The following is a 13,908-nucleotide window of genomic DNA, read 5'->3' as shown; positions in this document are numbered from 1 at the left end:
ATTGTCATTATCACCCATTAAATGCTTTCACTCCTCTTTTTATCTTGATTCTCCCTTATTTGTCACACTTTCTTGGCAAATCATGTAATAATGACACTTTTGGATAGATGTTATAATATAAAATCTAGTCCCGATTAAACTTATATCCCCATTCACCTTAAGCAACATGAAAATTGATGTATGTCATTGCTAGTGTTTTAACAGTCAACGTGGATACCGCTGATTCCTATAACCTTTCTTTTAAGCGGTTGGTCTGTTGCCGCAGTCGGGTTAATCCCCACTTTTTTTTTATTCCTCCCTAAATTTTTCTTTTTATGTATACCGCGTTTGGGTTGCCTGTTGTGCTATACTTTGTAAGTTTGTTTACACACGAAAATGTTTCTCGTTGTGTTATGGCTTCTTAATGAAATTCAGTTACCGTCTTTATATATATATACATATATATATATATATATATATATATATATACATATATATATATATATGTATATATATATACATACATACAATACATATATATATGTATGTATATATAAATATAAATATATGTATACATACACACACACACACACATATATATATATATATATATATATATATATATATATATATATATATATATATATATATATATATATATATATATATATACACATCATATTATATATGGCGATCAAGGAATAGTAACTCAGTTCCATTATAAAGGATATCGCAAAGAAACAAAAAGGGAAAGGAAAAATGATAAAAATTCACTCCTAAAAATGCATTTCATAAATGTTGGAATGTAAAAATGAAATATGTCAGGCGAAGAGTTAATCAGAAAAAGCTGATTTAATAAAAATGACTTGTCATTAAAATGCATAGCGATGTTTTTAGTGTAACCGTATTTTTTTGTAATTGCATTTCATAAATGATGCATCAGTCTGGACAACTGTAAAGACGCACTTAATTCATTTTCTCTAGTTACAGTCGATCCTCATGCATTTAAATATAGACACAAGAGACGATAAGTGACCTCTTAACGCGAAATGCATCGTGTGTGAAGGCACCGAATCTGAGTCCTCGCTTGTGAAGGATGATGACTTTTATGGCTTTTAATCACTTTTAGAGTGACTATGCTTCGAGGCGTTTTGTTTTGAGTCAACAAAAGGCAGTTAGTGCTTGCTTGCTTGCGCGTGTCCCATACTGCAGATGTTAATAGGTTGTAGGAAGGGAGCCAGGTCTTCATTGCCATTGTGTGATAGGTTTTCTAACCTTTTTTCTTGCCTTCATGAGCGTTTTGCCCACTCAGCAGAAAAATTGCCTAGATAGTTTTTCGAAGTTTGTTCCAAATGTATTTGTAAAACAACGATAAACGTGAACTTTCTTCATTTCTCACAGTTTAGGAATGCTGTTGTTGTAGTTTTTTCTTGTATCTGAGACAGTTGAGATCTTGAAGACTGATTGATTAAACGACTTTAGGGAACACAAAAGAAATAGTAGATTTTCAGAATTTTGTGTCGGGAAAAATGACGCGTCCTTCAATTTGTCATCGCCACGCATTTCATTTAGAGTTTGATCTCCAAGTCTTTTTTTCTTCTGTGATCCAGGCAGTGACTTAGAATTAGTTTTAAGGAAAATCAAGTAATTCTGGTGACGGAAAGAGAGAAAGACTTTAACCTCACACTGACATGACCGCGATTGAAACCTGCTTCTCGTATGGGAAGGACATGACCTTCAAAACCTTACCCTATGCCAGTACTGGGCTGTCTCGTCGAGTCCCAGAAGCACGCTTCAAGTACATAAGTCTTTAATGTGCTTCTGAAACATGATGCGGTCTCACTGCAAGAGAGCCATCAAGCAGCATTCCGAGATCAAGTGATTTGTCGGGTGATTCATTATGACTTTCGTCACGCATCGGTGGTCGTGTTGTGACGTCAAAAGTTGTAAGACTGGGAAATGGAATTGCTGAAGATAGCTTCACATGACTAATGGATCAAGTCCCAGGGTAAGTGTCATGTTCCTTGTTTTTTTGCACCAATTCCTTGCCACATTCTTGTCCGCCAGCTGTGTATTCACTTTCTGTGAAGGAAAGTAAAAGACAATGCGTTCCAGCGTTACGTACAGAAATTCCGAAGCCTCGTAAGTAGCCCGTCGGTTATCTTTCATATAAATGTCTTATTGTTAACCTATCGGTAATTATTGTTACCCTAAATACTACTAAAAGTTACTGACAATACTGAGACTAATAAGATATTGAATTAATATTATTATTTTTTTAAGTCATTCACCGTAGAATTGTCATCTCTCCTTAAGGTCATATTGCCTATGCTTTCATTTTTACTGTAAATACAGTAGTTTAGCGTCAGTCAGTAATAATAATAATAATAATAATAATAATAATAATAATAATAATAATAATAATAATAATAATAATAATAATAATAATAATAATAATAATAATAATAATAATAATAATAATCAGTCTGATAATGATGATGATAATGACAATACAAAAAGAAAGCGATGTGCCATCAAGAGAATCTCCGTAACCACGCCTCTGTAGAAGTTATCCATATAAGGGTCAGTGGTTAGCTGACTCATGGTTTCCTGTATGCCATATGTATCATTGAAGATGCATCATTTAAAATTTTATGGTGCGCCATAATTTTTGCGATAATGCATTCCTCTGGGAGTATTAAATTAATGAAAGAAAAAAAAAAGCTATCACTTAACTTTGATGAACAATTTGACGTTGCCAAGCATTTGAACTATAAGGTGGACGATAATCATACCGCATAATCTGTTTAAATTACGTGTTACTTCATTAAGTAATTCATGGGTACTTTATTTGATAATGTTTTTTCCCCATTATGTTAAGAAGGAGCAAATGAGATAATCCTAATAATTTCGCATTATTTTTGTTTTGAAGGATCAGATGTTTATCAAGTTACAGTTCCGAGGGGATGATGTTATTTGTTTGTATATGCATTATCATTTATTATATTCGTGAGTACTGGATTGTTCTCGTCATGCTGTTGGCAGTTTTGTAATTTAAGAAAATAGATATCTCTGCAGTTATTTTTCGTCTAATATTATTAGATACCACTACAGTTGATTTTCTGGTGTGTGATAGTAGCATACTGTAGTACCCCTTTCGTGTCATTTTCTTCCATGTCCATTATTTCCTCAATACCACTTCCATTCCATGAACGAGGTTTCTGTGGTCAGTGGCCACCCTTTCCCTGTAAGCAGCGGATGTACCTTGTACGCCCATAGGGGGTTGCCGGAGAGACAATTTACTTGGGCTTTTTATGGAGCATTGTTTGCGGGCATCCCACACCATCCTATCTCACGTCTCCTCGGGATCATAAGCACTTTGAATAGACTTTAAGGGAACGAAATGCATCATGAATGATGGCTCTTTCTTTTTAAAAAATGAATCGGTAAGTCTAGAATGGTGTTCGGGAGGTCAGGTATGGCTGGCAGAAACGATAAATGCTGATGTAATGCCAATTATCTCTTTCCATGTCACCTCAATTTTCGTTTTAGTAGACCCAAACATATCTGAATTTTTAACTGTTTTTAGTCATATTAGTTTTGAATGTTGATTACAGCTCAGTGAGAGGAATGTGCGCTAATGTCTTGAAGGAAAGCACCACCCCACATCGTACCTATTTGCTTGAGAACTCTTTTAGCTATAGGTGTCATTGATATGACTGATAGGTTTAACGCAGGTCATTCGTTTTGGTCAACGCTCTGTTGAAAATAAAACTCACTTGATTGTTTGAAATATGTGTAATAGTAGGTACCGCAATAAGTTCTTAGTATCATTATATATATATATATATATATATATATATATATATATATATATATTATTACATATACAATGTGTGTGTGTGTGTGTTTGTGAATGTGTATATATATATATATATATATATATATATATATATATATATATATATATATATATATATATATATATATATATATATATATATATATATATAATAAGATACTAAGAACAATTTATATATATATAATTAAAAACACATATTTCAAACAATCAAGTGAGTTTGATTTTCAACATAGCGTTGACCAAATAGAATGACCTGCGTTAAACCTATCAGTCATATCAATCACCGTGATTCATAGCAAAAGAGTTTTCAACGCTCTAAAATAAGGTGACGATGGGAAATTTTGTTGATTCCTTCAAGACATTAGGACAACACATTCCTTAGTGCGTCCCTCCCTGAAAATGAGCTGTAATCAACATTCAAAACTAAAAATTTTTATTTTATATAAAAAAATATATATATAAACAATGCAGCTATATATATATATATATATATATATATATATATATATATATATATATATATGTGTGTGTGTGTGTGTGTGTGTGTGTGTGTGTTTCTGTGTCCGTGTCTATGTGTGTGTCTGTGTGTGTGCGCGATATTGCAAAGATTGTTTTCAATATCCTCAAAAGTCTCTCAGATATGGCTTTGTCAAAGGGTAATGTAGTTCACCTCGCTATCTCGGAATCAATTCATCATATATTATTGTAATTGTTTATGTGCTCTATGGTTGTTTCTCTTTTTTTTTACGATTATCATGGGGATAAAGTTCTGAAACTTTTTGGTTGTAGAAATAAGTCAATTTTACTTTTATATCGTTCTTTCTGTAGCGGCATTAACTTTTAATGTGTTTTTCCTTGCCCTTCCGTAGATTTGTTGTAGGTAGTATTACTTTGGATATTTTATATTTTTCTGGTTCCTAAATACACTAGCTTTTCGTATGGACACGAGTGAAACCAAAGTCCTCAAAATTCCTCTTGATTCAACAGTAGTTTACTTACGATTTACGTTCATTTCTTGCGTTTTAAATTTTTCATTTTAAAACCTGTAATTTTCGTTTCGTTACATCGCCTTATCATCTCGAAGTTTTTAAGAAAACAATGCGAAACGTCTTCAGCAGACGTAAAATTCAAGAATTTTTCCTTACACTCCTCTGAGACATAATATTACGATTCATCCTCAGAATTGTGGAATGTTAAGGATAAAGAGAGCTATAACAAATGTAAATGCACCATAAGTGCCCACATTCAGAGATCAGTCGAACTCCCAGAAACGCCATTTAACAACCACGGATTCCAAATCGAAGGAATTGATAAGTTTATGGTGCACAAATATGGGAACCTTTAAATTTGTTCTCTCTCTCTCTCTCTCTCTCTCTCTCTCTCTCTCTCTCTCTCTCTCTCTCTCTCTCTCTCTCTCAGATTGAATACACCACATGTACACACACACATATATATATATATATGTGTGTGTATATATATATGTGTGTGTATACATATACATATGTGTGTATGGTAACGATAATATCCTTCCTTGAGGATTCGACTGTGGGCCCGTGAAACAGCAGGTCGACGCTTAGTCTACTCAGCTACTTTCGGCATAAAATGAGAGAAATCATAAATGCAACTGTATGTGCTTGGTGTCATAGTAGGCACCGCTGCCCCCTTACAATGATTTCATCCCCACCCCCACCCCCACCTCCCGCCGCCATGGCTTACCTGGAGTTAGGGAACACATTTAATCCTCTTCCCAAAAGGCCCGAGGATTCGGGGAAGTTATTGTTAGCAGCTACATCAGGTGATACTGCTTGCTTATAATGTGTAGAGCACCTTAGGGCTCCTTGCAGAGGAGGGTTAAATAAGTGTTCTCAATACAGGCAAGGCAAGGTGGGCGTAAACTGATAGCTGGGATGCAATTATGCCCGCTGATGCCTTGCATATGCAACTGCATATCTGGTTCCTCTTTTTCATACATTCCCGGTTGCAAAGTGGACAAAGCATCGACCTACTGCTTCAGTTGTCGGTGGTTCGAATCCCTAAGGAAGAGACTATCGCTAGCACCTATTTTCAGGCGATACTGCCTATTCAGAATATATCAGGTGGCTGCCATGGTTCAGTCGTGCAGCATTTGGCTTACGTTTGCTAGGTCCTGTGTCACGCTCGACCTATCGCTCACCAGTCCACCGAGATGTAAGTGGATACCAGTGTTTGTTTGGATGACGAAAGGGCATGTGGCTAGCAACTTCACACTTACGGATATGTTGAGAAACCAGAACTCTGTATCCTTCTGGCACTATGTCCTTCAAAGGGATAAAAACGTTTAGACATAAAAATGATTATTATATATATATATATATATATATATATATATATATATATATATATATATATATATATATATGTGTGTGTGTGTGTGTGTGTGTGTGTGTGTTTGTGAGCTTTGTGCATGTATGTACATGAGTGTACATATGAGTCAATTAATAGGCTTATGTAATATATGTGTACACACATTATATATGTATATATATATATATATATGTGGGTGTGTGTGCGTGTAAGTGTAATGTATTATGAATATGTATGCGCGTAGATATTTATGATTGCACATAAGCATATTGCGAAGCGTATGCAAAACCTCCAAGTACTACAAGAAACTAGCCATAACCGAGAGAAAGCGTCGTCTCTCACATTCTGCATCACGTTTAGAGAGACTTTAATGCATTATCGTAAATCATGGCATAGACCACAATCTCCCTCGCAGGCATAAATCAGTTCCGTGGCAGGTTTGGGCGATTTTTTATCTTTTTTATCTTCAGAAGTTGATAGGAAAGGGCGGTAAAATGCAAGTGGGGTGTGGGTGTGAGGGCGTGTGTCGAAAAGTCATTTAGATCCTGTTTTCGAGGAGGAAACTCCTGCGACTCCCGTCTTCTGTTTTTAATGTTTCTCTGCTGAGTCCTAAATATATTTCCTCTTCTCGTGGGAGTAATTTTGCCTGTTACAAGTGAGTTGTAGTCTGTGGCTTGATCACTGATACAAGAGAGGAGGGAGTCTGAGAGAGAGAGAGAGAGAGAGAGAGAAGAGAGGAGAGAGAGAGAGAGAGAGAGAATCTTGTAGATGTGGGTCTATTGTCTTCCTTGATTTTGTTTGGAATATTCAATCGTTTCATTAGATACCGGGGATTATTTTTCTTTTGAATGTAGCGTTCAGAATTCGTAGTCTCGAGACTTGCTACAATACACACACCTCTGTATATATGTGTATGTGTGTATATATATATTTATATATATACACAGTTGTATATATATATATATATATATATATATATATATATATATATATATATATATATATATATGTACACAGTTGTATATATATATAATATATATATATATATATATATATATATATATATATATATATATATATATATATATATATACACATATATGTTATTAAGAAAGTTGCGTTCTTTTATTAAGAAAGGAGAGAGAGAGAGAGAGAGAGAGAGAGAGAGAGAGAGAGATGATGTGAACATTATATTTTATTGTGAAATTTTATGATTGTAATGAAATGTGGTGCTTAAGATATATATTCAGTAATCGCTTTCATTATTCATAATTCACTCACATCACCATTGGTAATGAACAAGCGAGAAAGGAAATGAATAAATTCTTAGACAAAAGAGGAAAACAGACCTAAGATAGAAATGTAAATGCGGATGAAGGAACCAAGATAGCTCTTAAGAAGTAAGTAATTCTGTTAAATTAATGCAAATGGATATGACGCTTCGCGATACTTTGCAGTCCCTTGAACTTAGGAGCATCACCATATAACCCCGGCAGGAGGTCAATTCTACAATTTAATAGAATAAATTGAAAAACGGTGGTATGGGTAGTGTGACTTCGTAGCACTATGCAAAATTTGTATATTGACGGTCAATTAAACGAGTAGCATGTAATTACTCAAAACTACAGTCACTGCATATTAAATTGATTGGCAGAAAATAGCATTCGGAAAATGACAAAAATAACAGCTTTCTCTATGGTCAAAGATTTGATTGCCACCGATGCAATGAAAGAAACTAACTACAAAAATTTGCTGACATTCAGAAATATATTCCAACAATAATGAAACAAAAGTTTGAAGCTTGTGAGGATTAATATCACAATCTCTTTAGGCGTCGGAACCTTACGAACAATTCCTAGATTTGTGGCAGCGTCCATTGCATTGTGAAAGGCCTGCGAAGACGAAACCTTGGATTCGAAACCAACAAATACTGACAGATTCTCAGTATCATTGGAAACAGCATTGCTATTGCACAGAGTCATGGAGTGGGAGAATGGCACGAGATCAGCTGATTATGTAAGGATAGCATTGCTACAGCTCTTTGACCTCGCACCCCTCGTATTTCGCTCCAGATGTTATCATTACAGCCAATTCACTCTACATTAAAGAAAATCGGATAGGTGCAACAAAAATCGTTTTGTTTTATTTTGTATGTCAATTGTGCCATCTGCAAAGATTAGCAAAGGCAGTGTCCAAAAATTACTCTCAGAACACCAGGCATCATGAGATACAGAATGAAGAAAACACTGGCCACGACTTGGGTGTTGGCCACTAAAAAATCTTGGAAGAGCAAGCTCTTAACCTCCAACACCCAAGGGACATGTTTGTGAATACTTGTGATGACTAAGAATTGTGAAGAAATATATATATATATATATATATATATATATATATATATATATATATATATATATATATATATATATATATATATATATATATATATATATATATATATATATATATATATATATACACACAGTATATATATACTTACATACATACGTACATGTAAACATGTATATACACATTTAGAGTTTTCAAACATTTCATTCTTTTTGTCTTATTCCTTAATTTGTTAAATAAAAATTTTCAAATATCTTAATATCCCTGAGGAATAGTAGAAAATTTTAACGAATTTTACTTCTGCTGAAGCATGCAAACGTAGTTCTGTAAAAAAAGAGGGGGGTTGTTGTGTTACAAAAATAAAACAAATACATTTATGGTTCACATCATCGGCTTTTTTTTTTTTTTTTTTTTTTTTAAATATCTGTGTTCACCAGTGAACGTATATCGCAAACCCACTCAGACACGGGCTTCCTCTCAACATGCCTCCATTTCAGAACAGCCTTGGAGATGTGAAGAAGCTTCCGTAGCCGAGTATCACGATACGTATCTCACTGTGGAAAAGGAATTGCCCAAGAAGGGATGATTGTGGCTGATTTACGTGAACTTAAGGATTGCCGTTTCCCGGGGTCTGGCAGAAAAACTTTTGGAACATGACAGCTTGAATGAGAATTTACATCATAAGGGAGCCTTAGAATTTTGTTGAAGTGTTTATACCATTGTAGGTGCAACATGGTGGGCTTTAAGTGCGTCTTTTTCTTCTTATCAAATAAAGCATCGCATTCTTTTTTTTTTTTTTTATTTTTTTTTTTTTTTTTTTTAAACTTCGGTTTTTCGCTAAGACAGCAAAATTCTTGATTTGTGTTTAAAACTTTTAGAATAATATGTATATCTTAAAAGTATCGTCAATTCTCTCTCTCTCTCTCTCTCTCTCTCTCTCTCTCTCTCTCTCTCTCTCAGATTGAATACACACACACATGTATATATGTGTGTGTACATATATATATATATATATATATATATATATATATATATATATATATATATATATATATATATACATATATATATATATATATATGTGCGTGTGTGTATACATATACATATGTGTGTATGGTAACGATAATATCTTCCTTGAGGATTCGACTGTGAGCCCGTGAAACAGCAGGTCGACGCTTAGTCTACTCAGCTACTTTCGGCATAAAATGAGAGAAATCATAAATGCAACTGTGTGTGCTTGGTGTCATACCAGGCACCGCTGCCCCCTTACAATGATTTCAATCCCCCCCCCCCCGCCGCCATGGCTTACCTGGAGTCAGGGGACACATTTAATCCTCTTCCCAAAAGGCCCGAGGATTCGGGGGAAGTTATTGTTAGCAGCTACATCAGGTGATACTGCTTGCTTATAATGTGTAGAGCACCTTAGGGCTCCTTGCAGAGGAGGGTTAAATAAGTGTTCTCAATGCAGGCAAGGCAAGGTGGGCGTAAACTGATAGCTGGGATGCAATTATGCCCGCTGATGCCTTGCATATGCAACTGCATATCTGGTTCCTCTTTTTTTCATACATTCGGTTGCAAAGTGGACAAAGCATCGACCTACTGCTTCAGTTGTCGGTGGTTCGAATCCCTAAGGGAAGAGACTATCGCTAGCACCTATTTTCAGGCGATACTGCCTATTCAGAATATATCAGGTGGCTGCCATGGTTCAGTCGTGCAGCATTTGGCTTACGTTTGCTAGGTCCTGTGTCACACTCGACCTATCGCTCACCAGTCCACCGAGATGTAAGTGGATACCAGTGTTTGTTTGGATGACGAAAGGGCATGTGGCTAGCAACTTCACACTTACGGATATGTTGAGAAACCAGAACTCTGTGTCCTTCTGGCACTATGTCCTTCAAAGGGATAAAAACGTTTAGACATAAAAATGGTTATATATATATATATATATATATATATATATATATATATATATATATATATATATATATATATATATATATATGTGTGTGTGTGTGTGTGTGTGTGTGTGTTTGTGAGCTTTGTGCATGTATGTACATGAGTGTACATATGAGTCAATTAATAGGCTTATGTAATATATGTGTACGCACATTATATATGTATATATATATATGTGGGTGTGTGTGCGTGTAAGTGTAATGTATTATGAATATGTATGCGCGTAGATATTTATGATTGCACATAAGCATATTGCGAAGCGTATGCAAAACCTCCAAGTACTACAAGAAACTAGCCATAACCGAGAGAAAGCGTCGTCTCTCACATTCTGCATCACGTTTAGAGAGACTTTAATGCATTATCGTAAATCATGGCATAGACCACAATCTCCCTCGCAGGCATAAATCAGTTCCGTGGCAGGTTTGGGCGATTTTTTTATCTTTTTTTATCTTCAGAAGTTGATAGGAAAGGGCGGTAAAATGCAAGTGGGGTGTGGGTGTGAGGGCGTGTGTCGAAAAGTCATTTAGATCCTGTTTTCGAGGAGGAAACTCCTGCGACTCCCGTCTTCTGTTTTTAATGTTTCTCTGCTGAGTCCTAAATATATTTCCTCTTCTCGTGGGAGTAATTTTGCCTGTTACAAGTGAGTTGTAGTCTGTGGCTTGATCACCGATGGGGGAAGAGAGGAGGGAAGAGAGAGAGAGAGAGAGAATCTTGTAGATGTGGGTCTATTGTCTTCCTTGATTTTGTTTGGAATATTCAATCGTTTCATTAGATACCAGGGGATTATTTTCTTTTGAATGTAGCGTTCAGAATTCGTAGTCTCGAGACTTGCTACAATACACACACCTCTGTATATATGTATATGTGTGTATATATATATCTATATATATATACACAGTTGTATATATATATATATATATATATATATATATATATATATATATATATATATATATATATATATATGTATATATATTTATATATATACACATATATATGTGTGTTAGTTATACACATATATGTGCGTTCTTTTATTAAAGAAAGAAGAGAGAGAGAGAGAGATGATGTGAACATTATATTTTATTGTGAAATTTTATGACTGTAATGAAATGTGGTGCTTAAGATATATATTCAGTAATCGCTTTCATTATTCATAATTCACTCACATCACCATTGGCAATGAACAAGCGAGAAAGGAAATGAATAAATTCTTAGACAAAAGAGGAAAACAGACCCTAAGATAGAAATGTAAATGCGGATGAAGGAACCAAGATAGCTCTTAAGAAGTAAGTAATTCTGTTAAATTAATGCAAATGGATATGACGCTTCGCGATACTTTTGCAGTCCCTTGAACTTAGGAGCATCACCATATAACCCCGGCAGGAGGTCAATTCTACAATTTAATAGAATAAATTGAAAAACGGTGGTATGGGTAGTGTGACTTCGTAGCACTATGCAGAATTTGTATATTGACGGTCAATTAAACGAGTAGCATGTAATTACTCAAAACTACAGTCACTGCATATTAAATTGATTGGCAGAAAATAACATTCGGAAAATGACAAAAATAACAGCTTTCTCTATGGTCAAAGATTTGATTGCCACCGATGCAATGAAAGAAACTAACTACAAAAATTTGCTGACATTCAGAAATATATTCCAACAATAATGAAACAAAAGTTTGAAGCTTGTGAGGATTAATATCACAATCTCTTTAGGCGTCGGAACCTTACGAACAATTCCTAGATTTGTGGCAGCGTCCATTGCATTGTGAAAGGCCTGCGAAGACGAAACCTTGGATTCGAAACCAACAAATACTGACAGATTCTCAGTATCATTGGAAACAGCATTGCTATTGCACAGAGTCATGGAGTGGGAGAATGGCACGAGATCAGCTGATTATGTAAGGATAGCATTGCTACAGCTCTTTGACCTCGCACCCCTCATATTCCGCTCCAGATGTTATCATTACAGCCAATTCACTCTACATTAAGGAAAATCGGATAGGTGCAACAAAAATCGTTTTGTTTTATTTTGTATGTCAATTGTGCCATCTGCAAAGATTAGCAAAGGCAGTGTCCAAAAATTACTCTCAGAACACCAGGCATCATGAGATACAGAATGAAGAAAACACTGGCCACGACTTGGGTGTTGGCCACTAAAAAAATCTTGGAAGAGCAAGCTCTTAACCTCCAACACCCAAGGGACATGTTTGTGAATACTTGTGATGACTAAGAATTGTGAAGAAATATATATATACATATATATATATATATATATATATATATATATATATATATATATATATATATATAATATATATATATATATATATATATATATACACACACAGTATATATATACTTACATACATACGTACATGTAAACATGTATATACACATTTAGAGTTTTCAAACATTTCATTCTTTTTGTCTTATTCCTTAATTTGTTAAATAAAAATTTTCAAATATCTTAATATCCCTGAGGAATAGTAGAAAATTTTAACGAATTTTACTTCTGCTGAAGCATGCAAACGTAGTTCTGTAAAAAAAGAGGGGGGTTGTTGTGTTACAAAAAATAAAACAAATACATTTATGGTTCACATCATCGGCTTTTTTTTTTTTTTTTTTTTTTTTTTTTTGTAAATATCTGTGTTCACCAGTGAACGTATATCGCAAACCCACTCAGACACGGGCTTCCTCTCCAACATGCCTCCATTTCAGAACAGCCTTGGAGATGTGAAGAAGCTTCCGTAGCCGAGTATCACGATACGTATCCTACTGTGGAAAAGGAATTGCCCAAGAAGGGATGATTGTGGCTGATTTACGTGAACTTAAGGATTGCCGTTTCCCGGGGTCTGGCAGAAAAACTTTTGGAACATGACAGCTTGAATGAGAATTTACATCATAAGGAGCCTTAGAATTTTGTTGAAGTGTTTATACCATTGTAGGTGCAACATGGTGGGCTTTAAGTGCGTCTTTTTCTTCTTATCAAATAAAGCATCGCATTCTTTTTTTTTATTTGTTTTTTTATTTTTTTATTTTTTTTTAAACTTCGGTTTTTCGCTAAGACAGCAAAATTCTTGATTTGTGTTTAAAACTTTTAGAATAATATGTATATCTTAAAAGTATCGTCAATTCTCTCTCTCTCTCTCTCTCTCTCTCTCTCTCTCTCTCTCTCTCTCTCTCTCTCTCTCTCTCTCTATATATATATATATATATATATATATATATATATATATATATATATATGTGTGTGTGTGTGTGTGTGTGTGTATGCTATTATAAGCTTTCTTTGTTACCTAATAATGTAATTCTCAAGTTATAATGATTATTTTTTACATGTGTTTTATATCATAGAGTTTTATCTTCAAATTGTTTTCTTCGAAGGTAGACAAAAGATATATGCAAAAGCCAGATTTG

At 34.6% G+C, this 13,908-nt stretch overlaps 1 protein-coding gene across 1 annotated transcript in view; it reads right to left on the bottom strand.

The window, feature by feature from the left end:
* Positions 1-13,908, bottom strand: part of LOC136833142 (serine-rich adhesin for platelets-like) — a 356,146-nt gene that overhangs the window by 61,000 nt on the left and 281,238 nt on the right.

This window comes from Macrobrachium rosenbergii, chromosome 51 (assembly GCF_040412425.1).
Source record: "Macrobrachium rosenbergii isolate ZJJX-2024 chromosome 51, ASM4041242v1, whole genome shotgun sequence".
Lineage (NCBI taxonomy): Eukaryota > Metazoa > Arthropoda > Malacostraca > Decapoda > Palaemonidae > Macrobrachium > Macrobrachium rosenbergii.
This window is presented reverse-complemented; position numbering and strand designations above follow the sequence as displayed.